Source organism: Macaca thibetana, chromosome 18 (genome assembly GCF_024542745.1).
Source record: "Macaca thibetana thibetana isolate TM-01 chromosome 18, ASM2454274v1, whole genome shotgun sequence".
NCBI classification, from domain to species: Eukaryota; Metazoa; Chordata; class Mammalia; order Primates; family Cercopithecidae; genus Macaca; species Macaca thibetana.
In genome coordinates, this window is record NC_065595.1 from 63,056,197 (window position 1) to 63,071,615 (window position 15,419).

At 48.0% G+C, this 15,419-nt stretch overlaps 1 protein-coding gene across 17 annotated transcripts in view; it reads right to left on the reverse strand.

The window, feature by feature from the left end:
- DLGAP1 (DLG associated protein 1) overlaps nt 1-15,419 on the reverse strand; it is a 959,039-nt gene that overhangs the window by 89,421 nt on the left and 854,199 nt on the right. The window lies entirely within an intron of this gene.

The following is a 15,419-nucleotide window of genomic DNA, read 5'->3' on the forward strand; positions in this document are numbered from 1 at the left end:
TGAGGCAGGAGAATGGCGTAAACCCGGGAGGCGGAGCTTGCAGTGAGCTGAGATCCGGCCACTGCACTCCAGCCTGGGCGACAAAGCGAGACTCCGTCTCAAAAAAAAAAAAAAAAAAATAGAGAGGAGGTCTCTCTGTGTTGCCCAGGCTGGTCTTGAATTCCTGGGCTCAAGAGATCCTCTCCCTTAGGCCTCCTTTCAAAGGACAGAAAAGGAGACTGTTACTTGTATCTTGATAAACAGACAAATAGCCAGGGGGGGTGGCTCAAGCCTGTAATCCCAGCACTTTGGGAGGCCGGGACGGGCAGATCACGAGGTCAGGAGATCGAGACCATCCTGGCTAACACGGTGAAACCCTGTTTCTACTAAAAATACAAAAAACTAGCCGGGCGAGGTGGCGGGCGCCTGTAGTCCCAGCTACTCCGGAGGCTGAGGCAGGAGAATGGCGCAAACCCGGGAGGCGGAGCTTGCAGTGAGCTGAGATCCGGCCACTGCACTCCAGCCCGGGCTACAGAGCAAGACTCCGTCTCAAAAAAAATAAATAAATAAAAAATAAAAAATAAAAAAATAAAAAAATAAAATAAAACAGACAAATAGAAGTGCTGGGATTACAGGGGTGAGCCACCGGGCCCGGCCACTTCCCATCTTTCTCTCTGTCTTTCTGTCCTTCCTCCCTTCCTCCCTCCCTCCCTCCCTCCCTGCCTTCCTTCCTTCCTTCCTTCCTTCTTTTCCTTCCCTCCTCCCTCCCTTCTTTTCTCTCTCTGTCCCTCTGTGTTTCCCCCCGTCCTTCCCTTCTTTCCTTCCTTCCCTCTTTCAGTCTTTCACTTTTCTCTATCTTCCTGTCTTGTCATCCTTCCTTTTTGTTCTCTCTCTCTCCATCTCCCTCTTTCTTGTCTTTCCCGTTCTCCTCCTCTCTGTCTTCCTTCTTCCCTTCCACCTTGCCTCTCTCTCTCTGCATGTCTTTTTTTGGATAAGCGCTCATTATATAAACTTCTTTTGTCGAATTTTCGCTTGTTTCTGAGCAGAACTACTCACTGAGAGTATTTACACTGTACAAAAGTCTCCTATTGTAGAAATTAATCCACATGCTAGCTAATAAATCAGTCTTCGTGGGCTTCGTCTGTATGAGCCACTCCCTAAAGTGTCTTCCTTTAGGGCAACTTGGTCAAGTCAAGGGCCTGAATCTGACTGGGTGTGGTGGCTCACGCCTGTAATCCCAGCACTTTGAGAAGCTGTGGCAGGTGGATCACCTGAGGTCAGGAGTTTGAGACGAGCCTGGCCAACATGGTGAAACCTCATCTCTACTAAAAATACAAAAATTAACCGGGTGTGATGGCGTATGCTGTAATCCCAGCTACTTGGGAGGCTGAGGCAGGAGAATCGCTTCAACCTGGGAGGCGGACGTTGAGGTGAGCTGAGATCGTGCCACTGCACTCTAACCTAGGCGACAGAGGGAGATTCGGTCTAAAAAAAGGGTGGGGGCCTGAATCTAGGCTGCCGAGTACAATTTCGGACCTGTACAAGGGAGTCAAGGTCTATTTGGAGGCTCCCAGCAGCAGCCTAAGCCCCACCATCTAGCCATTTGATTACAATGCTGAGGGTTTTGAAGAAGCTTTACATTTTGGCTTTCAGTTTCTCATTTGTAAAGCATGATTTTAGAAAATAAAGATCAAAAACAAATTAAGTTTCCAAGTGGGACTCCAGTCAGTGAAGCACAATTCCTTAAGCAGCTATTATAAATTCATTCAAATAATTACACTTCCATCATTTCCTCCCCAGCCCACCCCAGCCCACCCACTCTCGCAGGTGGTGTCACCGTGGCTCCATCACATCAGCTAGACCTGGCCACGCAGTCCCAACTTGTTACCTACGGTTCCAGCTGCTAACTTGGACCATCTCACTGAATGAAATACTTGCTTCAACATTGAAGATGTTTCCTTTGGCCACTCAAAGGAAACACCCTATAATGAACAATAAACAAAAGGACCCTATTATGCTGTCCTGCTGTTTCAGTGGCTGTGATTTGGAGTAATTTCCTTAACCATAAAATAGATGGAGACAATAATGTTTGGCTATTTCGCAGGGATTGCCTGAGTATTGGAGGAACAAATCAAGCAAATGTCACATTACAATATCATATGGACTCTGGGAGAGGGGAAGACAAGGTGCATGACACCGAGGCAGTTGCCTCTCATTCCCTGGGTGGATGACTGGCAGAGGCCCAGCCCAGCAGAACCTCCCCTCTATGTTGACTCATGAAACACACATCTTTACCTCTTTTTTATTTTTTTAAGAGATAGGGTCTCACTCTGTCACCAGGTTGGAGTGCAGTGGCACCATCATGGCTCACTGCAGCCTCGATCTCCCAGGCTCAAGCAATCCTCCCACTTCAGTCTCTTGAGCAGCTGGGACTACAGGTGTGCACCACCACATCCAGCTAATTGTTTATTTTTTGTAGAGATGGAGTTGTGTTGCCCAGGCTGGTCTTGAACCCCTGGCTTCAAGCGATCCTCCCACCTCAGCCTCTCAAAGTGCTGCATTAGAGGCATGAGCCAGTAGGCCATGCCTGGCCCATCTTTATCATTTGAATGCAGCTCAACAATAAGCAGTCAACTTCCTCATTTTTTAGCTAATGCACCTGACAGGAAACGCGACTCAGGGAAAATACAGGGCCTGCAAGGTGCAGTCGGGAGCGGAACCAGCCAGCCTCAGGTTCTTCCCATTAGCCCAAAGCTAAGCCTCTGGCTAAACAATGCCAATGCATATACATTGTAAATACTTTGCCTCCCTCACTTTAGTTTCTTGTATCCAAACCTTGCTGTGGCTCAGGTTCCCAGAGAGGCATGGGTGTTGGTAGCCCTGCTCGGAGTAATGCTCATCTCAGTCATTCAGCTGAAGACCCAGAGTGGGTGGGAGCCATAAATAGGATAGAACCTCTCCCTATTAAAATCGAATGAAGCTAGAGCATTGTACCACTTCTCCTAAGACATGTCTTTACAGTGTGAACTCATTATTTTGTTCAAAATGGATTCTCAGGACATTCCACCCACTGATATTTCAAGAAGCTAAATAACATATTCCAACATCAAATGGCTGACCTTTTGGATTACATATTGCTTCTTGTTAGCTCTCCCTGGTTTCTTCTTTCAGTGTGGATAATCCAAACTGGACAGTGAGGACAGGGACAGTGGCTCACACCTGTCATCCCAGCGTTTGGGGAGGCTAAGGTGGGAGGACTGCTTGAGTCCAGAAGTTGCAGACCAGCCTGGGCAAGATAACGAGATCCTGCCTCTACTCAATTAGAAAACAAAACTAAACACTCACCCTCCAAAAAAAAAAAAGCTAGATAATGCAGCCAAATACAGAATCATTTGATTTGCTATGACATACAGTAAAAATCCTGCCATGATGTGATAAGTGTGATGATGTGGGTGGGAGGGCACGGGGCTAAGTCACATCGTTCCCAATGCATGACTGACCTTGGGGACCTGAGCCTCCAACGTGACTCCTACACTCCTCAGGCCACCTGCAATTGGACGCCACCTGGTGGCTGTTGTCAGCTCATCTTCGCTATCTATCGGGATAACTCTGGATACCTTGTTCAACAGGGACATTGGCAGAGCTCCAGTACTGCTTGAAATCTACTATGGTTAGATTGGACAGGGAGAATACTGGAGACATGACTTCTCCAACAGGGTGGTCCTGCCCCCAACACCCAAAGGAGATAAGATTTTGAGATCCCCCTCACTTCGAATAAGGGAGCTGCATGGAGGACAGGAACCATCTCCCATGCTGTTATACGGAGGGACGTTACTCGTTATTATGAAGCTTTAGGATAGGAACCATCTTCCATGCTGTTATGAGGAGGGGCGTTATTATTATGAGGCTTCACTGCGGTAAGCAACACTGTCCAATCATGGACTAGGAAGGTGAAAGGAATTCAGATCTTCATGATTGCTGTTCTTTTCCAACTACAGACAGGGTCTCATTGTGCTGTGTTTTGTGTTCATTGCAAATCAAATGATTTTCTTCCTCATCTGGCTGAAAGGACTCCATCTGGCTGAAAGGCCTTGAACTCCCCGGTTTAAGAGATCTTCCCCCTTCAGACTCCTGAATAGGTGGGACAATGGGCGCATGCCACCATGCTCGGCTTAAGATTGCTGTTTGAAGGAGAGGAAAGGAGATTCAAATCAAAACTCACACTTCTCCATCGTCCCCTTCTTCATTTTCCAATTCTTCTGCACTCCAAAGCTCATACAACAAAATCCTTCCATTTTCCCCAACATCACCCTTTCCTAGATTTGCTATCTAAGCCCTAAACCCTCGCTTCTCTCCTAAGGGTGTTTTGTTTGTTTCAGTTCTACTCTCAGGATTCAGTGCCAGGAAAGATTTAGAACCCACTGAGAAGGTCTGAGCACCAGCAGGTGTGTGATAGATAAGAGTGAGGCTTAAGGAGGGTGAAACACCACCCAAAATGTTTGTCTTGCCCGGTCAAAACAGAAAGAGAAAATGAGAAAGAGAAAAAGAGAAAACGAGCAGCTTCTATACAGTGAGTGAAACATCTGATTTGTTTAAAAGTGACGTTCTCTCTTTTTTTTTTTTTGAGACGGAGTTTCGCTCTTGTTACTCAGGTGCAATGGTGCGATCTCCGCTCAGGGCAACCTCCGCATCCTGGGTTCAAGCAATTCTCTTGCCTCAGCCTCCTGAGTAGGTGGGATTACAGGCATGCGCCATCATGCCTGGCTAATTTTTGTGGGTTTAGTAGAGACAGGGTTTCACCATGTTCGCCTGGCTAGTCTCAAACTCCTGACCTCAGGTGATTCAACTGCCTCAGCCTCCCAAAGTGCTGGGATTAGAGGCGTGAGCCACCATTCCCAGCAAGAACGGAGAGGTGAAGCCAGCTGACTTCCTGGGTCCAGTGGGGACTTGGAGAACTTTTCTGTCTAGCTAAAGAATTGTAAATGCACCAATCAGCACTCTGTAAAAACGCACCAATCAGCGCTCAGTGTCTAGTTAAAGGATTGTAAATATACCAATCAGCACTCTGTAATAACGCACCAATCAGCACTCTGTGTCTAGCTAACGGATTGTAAATGCACCAATCAGCAATCTGTAAAAATGCACCAATCAGCACTCTGTAAAATGGACCAATCAGCAGGACGTGGGTGGGGACAAATAAGCAAACAAAAGCTGGCCACTCCAGCCAGCAGTGGCAATTCAGCTGCAATCCGCTGGGGTCGTCTGGCATGCTGTGGAAGGTTTGTTCTTTCGCTCTTCACAATAAATCTTGCTGCTGCCCACTCTTTGGGTCCACACTACCTTTATGAACTTTTATAGGAATTTTATAGCGTGTTTTACCTGTTGAATCTAAAACAAAAACCAAAAAACTATGGGTTTTTTGTATGTCTTAAAAAAAAGTCCTCTTTCTAGTAATTCTTTTTTGTTGCATTTTACCAAAGCACTGATCTGCAACAAATTGAAGGCAAACAAACAAACTGGTCCCTCACCAGAGATAGTCTGAGAAGCACTGAAAAGAACATTTGCAAATCCAGAGAACAGGGCAGAGGTAGTATGAGTGAGATTAAGAATATATTCAAGAGGTAACTTGAAGCCACAGGCTGTTTTAGAAAACAAAATGATGTGCAGAGGCCAAAAAAAAAAAAAAAAAAAAAAAGGAACATAGAAGGACCTAAACTAGGGATATAAACATATATCTATTGTAGAAATACAGAATGGGAACGATTGGACTTATGGTTGTAATGTCAGGTAAGGTGTCTTATTTCAGGAAAGGCATGTAGGATTAGAAGTACGGACCTAGGCCTGTTGCGGAGGCTCATTTCTGTAATCCCAGCACTTTGAGAGGTCCAGGCGGGAGGATCTCTTCGAGCTGAGGAGTTTGAGACCAGCTAAAGCAACATGGTGAAACGCATCTCCACACAATTATCCAGGAGTGGTAGCACCCTGCCCCAGCCTTCCAAGTAAGTGGCACCTGTAGTCCCAGCTACTTGGAAGGCTGGGGCGGGAGGACTGCTTGAGCCCGGAAGATCGAGGTTGCAGTGAGCCAAGATCGCGCCACTCCAGCCTGGCGACAGAGCAAGACTACGTCAAAAAAATAAAAAATAAGAATAAAAAGACGGGGTGTTTCATTTGGAAGAGAAGAAAGGGGGGTTTTCAATTATTTGGAGGGCTCTTGCTTAGAGGATGGCATGGGCCTGCTTTGTACAAGTCCCCAAAGGAACAACAAAGGCAAGAGCTCAGAGAGGCATAAAGCGTAATTCTCCAGGCATTGATTGTCCGTCCATAGAAGGAATATGAGGACCTCACAGCAGAGGGAGTTCTCAGCCCCTGTTCAAGCACAGACCAGCACATGTTTTGGCTGGGAAGTTACAGCAATTGTACCAACATCTGATAGGTGGCTCAACTAGATGACAAGATTTCTTTCAAATTGGATGGTTATGATAATGACTGAAATCTAGACAAGAATTTGCAAACTCGGGAGGGTCCCACAGACAATGATGCTAAAGAACTGAAGAAAGAAGCCAAAAAAGGAGGCCAGAAAAAGAGCTCCAATGAGGCTGTCTGGTAGCAATGATGAATGTGCTGGCATCTTGGGAAAGCATCTGGCACCGATGAGGACAAAATTACTAATAGACAAGTTTGCTGCTCCTGCTTCCAGCCAAGCAGACCCCAAAGTTGTGCACTTAATAGCGCATCATAGGGCTCCTGCTCCTCGCGGTTTTGTGTTATGCAGGCCGCACTTTCCAAAAAATGCCAGACAAATCAGCGGTCTGGCTGCAGTCCTCCACCGGGAAAAATGCACAAACCCTGGCAACCACATAGATGATGAGATGAGATTTAGTCCAGATCCGTGACATGCCATTAGATCTTCCTAATCACCAGAGAGCAGATCCTTACTCTGTGTACTGGACACTGTACTAAGAACTTAATAGACATGGGGGCTGGGTGTGGTGGCTCCCACCTGTAATCCCAGCACTTTGGGAGGCTGAGGCATAAGGATCACTTTAGCCCAGGAGTTCGAGACCAGCATGGGTAACAGAGTGAGACCTTGTCTTAAAAAAAACCCAAAAACAACAACTAGCTGGTCATGATGGTGTACGCCTGAAGTCCCAGCTACTCGGCAGGCTGAGGTGGGAGGATCACTTGAGCTTGGGAGGTGGAGGCTGCAATGAGCCATGACTGTGCCACTGCACTCCAGCCTTGGTGACAGAGCAAGACTCTGCCTCAAAAAAAAAAAAAAAAAAAAAAAAAAATAGACATGATCTCACATATGTGAAAGATCCCACTATCCCCATTTCACTGATGAAAATATTAAGGCTCAGAGCAGGCAACGGACATCTTTAACTCATGTACAGATTCAGTGACAGAGTTAAGAGTACTCAGGGCTCCAAATCCCATCTTACCATTAACTCAAACCACCTCTGTTTATCCCGGCACCCTCCTCTCGCCCCCCCAGTAAACACTCTCTATTAAACACCCTGTCCACTAAAGCACCATGCTTTCCACGAGAGACTCCTTTGTGTACAGCCCTCCTCACTCTGCAGGAACTCACCAAAGTTTCAGTGAATGAATTAATTTGGAGTGGTCAACAAGGGGTGCACAGTTGCAACCTTTTTTTTTTTTTTTTTTTTTTTTGAGACAGAGTCTGGCACTGTCGCCCAGGCTGGAGTGCAGTGGCCGGATCTCGGCTCACTGCAAGCTCCGCCTCCCAGGTTCACGCCATTCTCCTGCCTCAGCCTCCCGAGTAGCTCTCCTGCCCCGCCACCTCAGCCTCCCGAGTAGCAGTGGGACTACAGGCGCCCGCCACCTCGCCCGGCTAGTTTTTTGTGTTTTTTAGTAGAGACGGGGTTTCACCGTGTTAGCCAGGATGCTCCAGGCCCAAAGTGCTGGGATTACAGGCTTGAGCCACCGCGCCCGGCCTAGTTTTTTGTGTTTTTTTTTAGTAGAGACTCCTGTTAGCCAGGACCTCATGATCTGCCCGTCTCAGCCTCCCAAAGTGCTGGGATTACAGGCTTGAGCCACCACGCCTGGCCCACAGTTCCAACTTTTAAAAGACAGCAGAAGGAGAGAAATGCCACAAAACAAAATGCACATGGAAAAATCACTACCTTATTTCAAAATATTTACAGCTTCACATTTACAGGCCACCCAAAGTGTGGTGGTCAGTGGTGAGAAGGCAAAGATCAGAGGCTGTTGGGGTGGGGCATACACCATGATTCCCGGCCCCCCTCTGGGAGACACAAGGTATCCCACAGTCTTCTCTCCCAGTCACATCCTCCACGGAAACCACAAGATGACTTACTCAACTTTTTTTTAAAGTAGAAAAAGTATGCTTGTGTGTGTGTAAGGGGAGGAGACGGGATGTGAATGAGATGGAGGGTAGTGTAATAATTCCTGTAGTCATAAGACACGCCAGTTGGTAGTTACTAGTATTCCAGACACTTCCTAACGCCAGACAAATGCCCCAAGCCTCGGCATGTCTGGCTTAGAGATCTATTCAACTGATAGCAGCCGCCTCTTCTGGGGAGAGCAGATCTTTCAGAAAGCACTGGCTGCGCTGCTAATCAAACGCAACATTGTTCTCAGAAAGGAGGAAGAATGGAAAGGTTTGTTTCAGAGTCACAACTTTATTTTTTTTAAAAAAGCGCCCAAGTTGTTTTAACAAGTTGCTACAAAACTTGGGCTTCCTGAGTGGAGGCTGTTTTGCACAGTGCATCTACTGTACAAAAATCCAGGCAGGGAGGGATCAGAAAGTTAGAGTCATTAAAGAAAAAAAAAAAAAAAAAAGCCCCAGGCACTTCATGCCTGGAAATGATGTCAGACGCAGCCACTCCTCTGTTAGAACTACGACCAAACAATGCGCAGGCAATCCACAGCAGCTGCCCTGCAAATGTCAGCGCCAGCCCAGTCCAAAGAGCTTGAAACCTACCAAGCCGAAGGACTGTGCTGTGCCTCTCTCGCGCACATTTTCCCCAAGCACTCTCAGGAACCTGGCAACAGGTAACGTGGCAACCTTTGACTTATAAAAGGGCAAGTGGCACAATTTCAGGCAACAAATGGACTTTTTTTAAAGCCAGCATCTCCCCCACCACTCCCACACCCTCCCTCCCAACCAAAAGTGAGTAAAAAACAAAGCATTGACGCGGGCAGTCCTACTCTCGAGTGTCCCCTTGTGGCCAAGCCTGGAACATCACATCCGTACTTTGCAATCTGTGGATCAGCTACGAGGTAAGTCGCTCATTGGAAGGGGTGGAGGTCTTCGCTGGACTTGTCTTCCGAAAAGCATAAAGAGTGGAAGTCAAGGCTAAGAATGGCTTGCTTTTTTACCTTACCACCTTAACAAAAACTTCACCTTAGCTGCAGGGTTAAATCTCTGGTTCGGGGCTGGGGATTTTCGTCGCTGTTGTTTTAAAGCAGCAGCCAAGGCCATGTTTTTTAAGGTGGTGAGTTAAACAGAGCAAGCACTGCGGTAGCCTCTTTCCACCCAATCTCTTTCTTCACATCCTAGTCACAGCCAAGCGTAGGGTGGATGGCAGTGAGGATAAACAGCCCAGAAACTGAGGGTTCCTGCAGGGTGGGACTGGCATTTTCCATTTTTATCTGAAGGTGTACTTTGAATGCAGACACTTTTCTCGCAGGCCAGAAGCACTGCTCATTTGCATTGCTGGCTTCCAGTTAGCCTATTTGCGAGGATTACTTAGGATTTCCAGACTGCAGGCCCAGCTACCCAGAGAGTGTGCCTCGAAGCCCCACCTCAACGCTTTCATCTCTTTGTGGGGGGAAGCACCCACGAAAATGCCAACGGCAGTATTTGTAACCGGCCTTCTTCCTTTTGGGAACTGCTTTCTGCAGCTCTCTCTGTTTTAGAGGAATAACTACAGCAGGGAGCTGCTCCAGCCTCGCAGGAGGAGAGGGCACCGTTGAGGAGAGGGCACCCGTTCTGTCTCCCTCTGGCTATGTTAACTGGAAACTAGGAAAGGGGTTCAGATCAAAGTAAGTGCTCTCTTCAGAAAGTTCCATTCATTAACTAAATTAGCGGAAATTAAATGGTGTTTGGAGGAAGGTCATTTCAGAAGGCCCAGGGCCAGAGGCTGAGGTCTAAAACTTCTAATCTGGACTTTGATTGAAGTTTGGCAGTTAAGTAGGAAGTTGAAGGCTACCATATGTAAATCCAGTTCTTGCCTGAAATCACTCATTTCAAAGCAATATCTTGAAAGGACACAGACTGGGAAACAGGCATGAGGGGGGAAAAAAAAAAAAAAGGTAGACATTTGGCTAGTATGTGCTTAGATCACTTAACACTAAAGATGAGAAACCCAGGGCTCTGAGTAAGAATCATTTGCCCAGTAGCTAAGGTGAGTCACAGCCTGCACAGAACTAGGGCACACGTTGAAGTCAGGATGTTGAGAATGTCAGGCTTACTAATTTGCAAGGCAGGAGTGTTGCTTCCAGTAGGGAATGTGATCAGGATTTCACGGCTCATTTTCCCAGCCTTTGCAACAGGTGCAGTCAAGTCATCCGTGTAGACAAGTGACTGCCCTGGCACTTACATCTGTTAGGATTAAATTTCCATTTGTTCCATTACTTTATATGAAGTGATTTCTACTGTCGAGTCAGACAGATCACTTCCTCTTAGACCTAGGGACTTTTTCAACATTTTTAACAATGTGTGTGTTTTTCAAAATGTGTCCCAGCCAGGTCTGCAGGTCTTCCTGGGTTGAATGGCCTGTTTACAGAAGGGGAAGATTCAGGACTTAAGGTCAGGGTTCCGGAATTATATAAAGTTTCCTGTTTGGGCAGCTGGGCTAGCAACACCTCAGGTTGGGGCAGACTGGGTCTTGTTGAGAGATAGCATGCCCAGGAGGCTAGGGCCGGGAGAGTGCCAGGAGCAGGGAAGGACATTTTTCGTTTCTTTTGTTTTGAGACCGAGTCTTACTCTGTCACCCAGGCTGGAGTGCAGTGGTGCGATCTCTGCTCCCTGCAACCTCCACCTCCCAGGTTCAAACGATTCTCCTGCCTCAGCCTCTCGAGTAGCTGGGATTACAGGTGCCCACCACCACACCCAGCTATTTTTTTTTTTTTTTGAGACAGAATTTCCCTCTTGTTGCCCAGGCTGGAGGGCAATGGCGCGATCTCAGCTCACCGCAACCTCTGCCTCCCTAGTTCAAGTGATTCTCCTGCCTCAGCCTCCCGAGTAGCTGGGATTGCAGGCACATGCCACCACCCCTGATTAATTTTTTGTATTTTTAGTAGAGATGAGGTTTCTCCATGTTGGTCAGGCTGGTCTCGAACTCCCGACCTCAGCTGATCTGCCTGTCTCGGCCTCCCAAAATGCTGGGACTACAGGTGCGAGTGATCGCGCCCGGCCACTCCCAGCTAATTTTTATATTTTTAATAGAGACGGGGTTTCACCATGTGGCCCAGGCTGATCTTGAACTCCTGATCTTAGATGATCTGTCCACCTCAGCCTCCCAAAGTGCTGGGATTATAGGCTTGAGCCACCAAGCCCGACCTGACATTTTTCTTTTAAATCTTTCATCAACCAGCTTTCATTTCTTGTTGGATGTCACTTTTCAGCATCCTGTTCCTATATTCTCTGTTAGGAGAACCTTTTTTTTTTTTTTCTGGCCAGACTGAGAGAAAGGAATTAGTTAAAGGATGGAAGAATTACAAGATCAGGCACTGTTGTCTGTCTGATCCACGGATGTAACCACAGCACACGGCGCGGCTTACGGTACTAGTGTGGTAAATGCTTGTTACATGAAGGCATGAACAGGGATGAGAAGAGACTTCCTGGAGAAAAAAAAGGGACTAATAATCAGGAAAGGGAGGTGATCGGGGCAGGAGTAAAGTGGACACCTCAGCAAAGCCATTCGCTGTGATCTCTGATGGTGCAGTGTCATGTGTCACCAGAGCCCCCTCGTGTTTGATGTTGGCCAATCCTGCCAGCATGGATCTAGCAGGCCAAATCCTCATCTACCATGCTCTGACACCAGCTGGTCCCCTGGTCCACCTAATGTCCCCCATTCTCCCCACTTGGCCTCCCCTGCGGGCCCTCGGAAAAGGACTGTGGGAGGCACCTGTGACACTGCCCTTTTCCTGTGCTGCTGTTTTTCTTCTTCGTTCTTTTCACGCCTCATTATTCTCTCTCTCTTTTTTTTTCTTGCTCAGCCCACACAGAACTAGGAACCTTGTTATTCTTCTACTTATTTTTCTGTGCTCTGTCTGCTTGCACACACACAGATGGATATCTGAGCGCCAGGGAACTTTCTTTACCTCCTAGTATCATTTCATGAGAATTAGTAGCACCTGCACAATGGGGCCTTGGAGACAGGAATAAAAGGAAAAATCTGGCATGGAATCACATGACTCAACAGGCTGTGAAGACTCCGTGCCCTGCTGCTGTATGTCTGGTAAACAGAATAAATAGCACTTGAGCATCCCTGACCTGTGGAGTAGCTGGTTGTTTCTAGATGGGACCAGGGTATCCCGCACTTACTGCCAATTCATCTTGCTTCAGTAAGTGCAGGGGGCGCTGTGCAGAGTGAGTGGCCTGTGTATGAACCAGAGTCCGTCCCATCTAAAGACAGTCCGGTCAGGCCGAGTCCTCACCGAGACTTCAGTGTGGATTAATCAGTAACCTTGGTTCACCGGCAGGCTCGCTGGACTTTGGAGAAAAGGCTGACCCTCCACCAAAGCAGCCCACTGCTGCCGTCGCCCTAGGAACAGAGGGCCTGGAGTCAGGGCTTGACCTGGCACAGGAGCTTTTGCACAAGGCTGGCTCAAACCTCCAAACCTGGGAAAACAGGATGCGTGGGGAAGTGACGAAGAAAGAAAATGCATCCACCATTCCTTCCCGTTGCTGTCAGCACGATGAGGAATAATTACCTGGATCTGGAACGCAGGCGTGTGGGAGGCTGCAGGCCCCCCTGGTCTGTGTAGTTAGGCACTTAATTTTTCATCCTCCTCCTTTTCTTTTTTTTTTTTTTTTTTTTTTTTTTTGAGACGGAGTCTCGCTGTGTCGCCCAGGGTGGAGTGCAGTGGCCGGATCTCAGCTCACTGCAAGCTCTGCCTCCCGGGTTTTTACGCCATTCTCCTGCCTCAGCCTCCCGAGTAGCCGGGACTACAGGCGCCCACCACCTCACCCGGCTAGTTTTTTGTATTTTTTAGTAGAGACGGGGTTTCACCGTGTTAGCCAGGATGGTCTCGAACTCCTGACCTCGTGATCCGCCCGTCTCGGCCTCCCAAAGTGCCGGGATTACAGGCTTGAGCCACCGCGCCCGGCCCATCCTCCTCCTTTTCTCTGCCCTCCCGAAACCCCCATTTTCTTTTTTTTTTTTTTTTTTTTTTTGAGACGGAGTCTCGCTCTGTAGCCCAGGCTGGAGTGCAGTGGCCGGATCTCAGCTCACTGCAAGCTCCGCCTCCCGGGCTCACGCCATTCTCCGGCCTCAGCCTCCCGAGTAGCTGGGACTACAGGCGCTGCCACCTCACCTGGCTATTTTTGTATTTCTTAGTAGAGACGGGGTTTCACCATGTTAGCCAGGATGGTCTCGATCTCCTGACCTCGTGATCCGCCCATCTCGGCCTCCCAAAGTGCTGGGATTACAGGCTTGAGCCACCGCGCCCGGCCAACCCCCATTTTCAAAGGAAAAACAGAAAAACGTATCTGGTTAACCTGTGTAATACTGTTTACATCAGTCCACTTGGTCCAGAAAGGATACCAGCTCCTTATTGATGCTCAGATAACAGGGTTAGTGCTTAAAAAAAATTATGCCTTGGGCCGGGTGTGGTGATCACGCCTATAATCCCAGCACTTTGGGAGACCGAGGTGGGCAGATCACAAGGTCAAGAGATCAAGACCATCCTGGCCAACCAACATAGTGAAACCCCGTCTCTACTAAAAATACAAAAATTAGCTGGGCATGGTGGTGCACGCCTGTAGTCCCAGCTGCTCGAGAGGCTGAGGCAGGAGAGTTGGTTGGGCCTGGCAGGCGGAGGTTGCAGTGAGCCGAGATCGCACCACTGCACTCCAGCTTGGTTGGTGGCATGGGACTCCATCTCAAAAAAGAAAAAACAAAATTATGCCTCATTCATTATCCAACTTTGTCACTGAGAGAGAAGGACATGGATTCAGAGATGAACTTGTCCAGGCGACCCCAGGGTTCTTTCCCCCTCCATTACTCTTTTTTTTTCTTTTTTTTCTTGAGACGGAGTCTGGCTCTGTCACCTAGGCTGGAGTGCAGTGTCACGATCTCGGCTCACTGCAACCTCTGCCTCCTAGGTTCAAGCTATTCTCCTAACTCAGCCTCCCTAGTGGCTGGGATTACAGGTGCATGCCACCCCGCAAGGCTGATTTTTGTATTTTTAGTAGAGATGAGGTTTTACCTTGTTAGCCAGGCTGGTCTCGAACTCCTGACCTCAAGCGATCTGCCTGCCTTGGCCTTCCAAAGTGCTGGGATTACAGGTGTGAGCCACTGCGTCCAGTCCCCTCCATTACTCCTTAAGTGTCCCTTAAAGACTATATTTATTTATTTATTTGAAACAGAGTCTCGCTCTGTCGCCTAGGCTGCTGTGCAGTGGCATGATCTCGGCTCACTGCAGCCTTCTGCCTCAGCCCCCTTAGTACCTGAGACTACAGGCGTGTGCCACCACACCTGGCTAATGTTTGTCTTTTTGGTAGAGATGGGGTTTCACCATGTTGGCCAGGCTGGTCTCGAACTCCTGACCTCAAGTGATCTGCCCACTTCAGCCTCCCTAAGTGTTGGGATTACAGGCGTGAGCCACTGCGCCCAGCAAGGACTGCATTTAAAATACTATCTTTCTGTTAGGTACTTGTCATTTGCCAAAATTAAATAAAAACAATCTAGGGACCTAGGAACCTGTGAAGTCCAGTACTAAAATCTATACCAATTTACTCTACCAACCCCCATCCTCCTCCTCGTTCGCTGAGTGTTGAATAAAGCCAGGCGCTTTACCTATAGCCTCATTATATTAAAAACAACCCTGCATAGGAAGTCAGGATCTCAATTTTGCGGATGAAAAGGAGGCTCTTCTGGGCAGGCCCAGCAAGGTCTGGGGAATGCCCCTTAATCGAGGACTTGAATTTGTCTGCAGGGAGAGGTGGCATCACCGCACTGTAAATAGTTCCAAGGTCAAGTTTGGCTAGTGGCTTTTAGAATTGTGGCAGAAGGATGCCATCCTACTCCCACCTCAGAGGCATCTCAGGTTCTGGAGCTCTGTGCTAAGCCCACCTGTGGAGGGTGGCACTGGAGTGGTGACAGGTGTGCAAGGTTTCACATCTTCAAGAAAAAACAGCTCCAAGGACAGAGTTGTTTTTTGGTTTTGTTTTGTTTTTTTTGAGATGGAGTCTCCCTCTGTTGTCAGGCTGGAGTGCAGTGGCG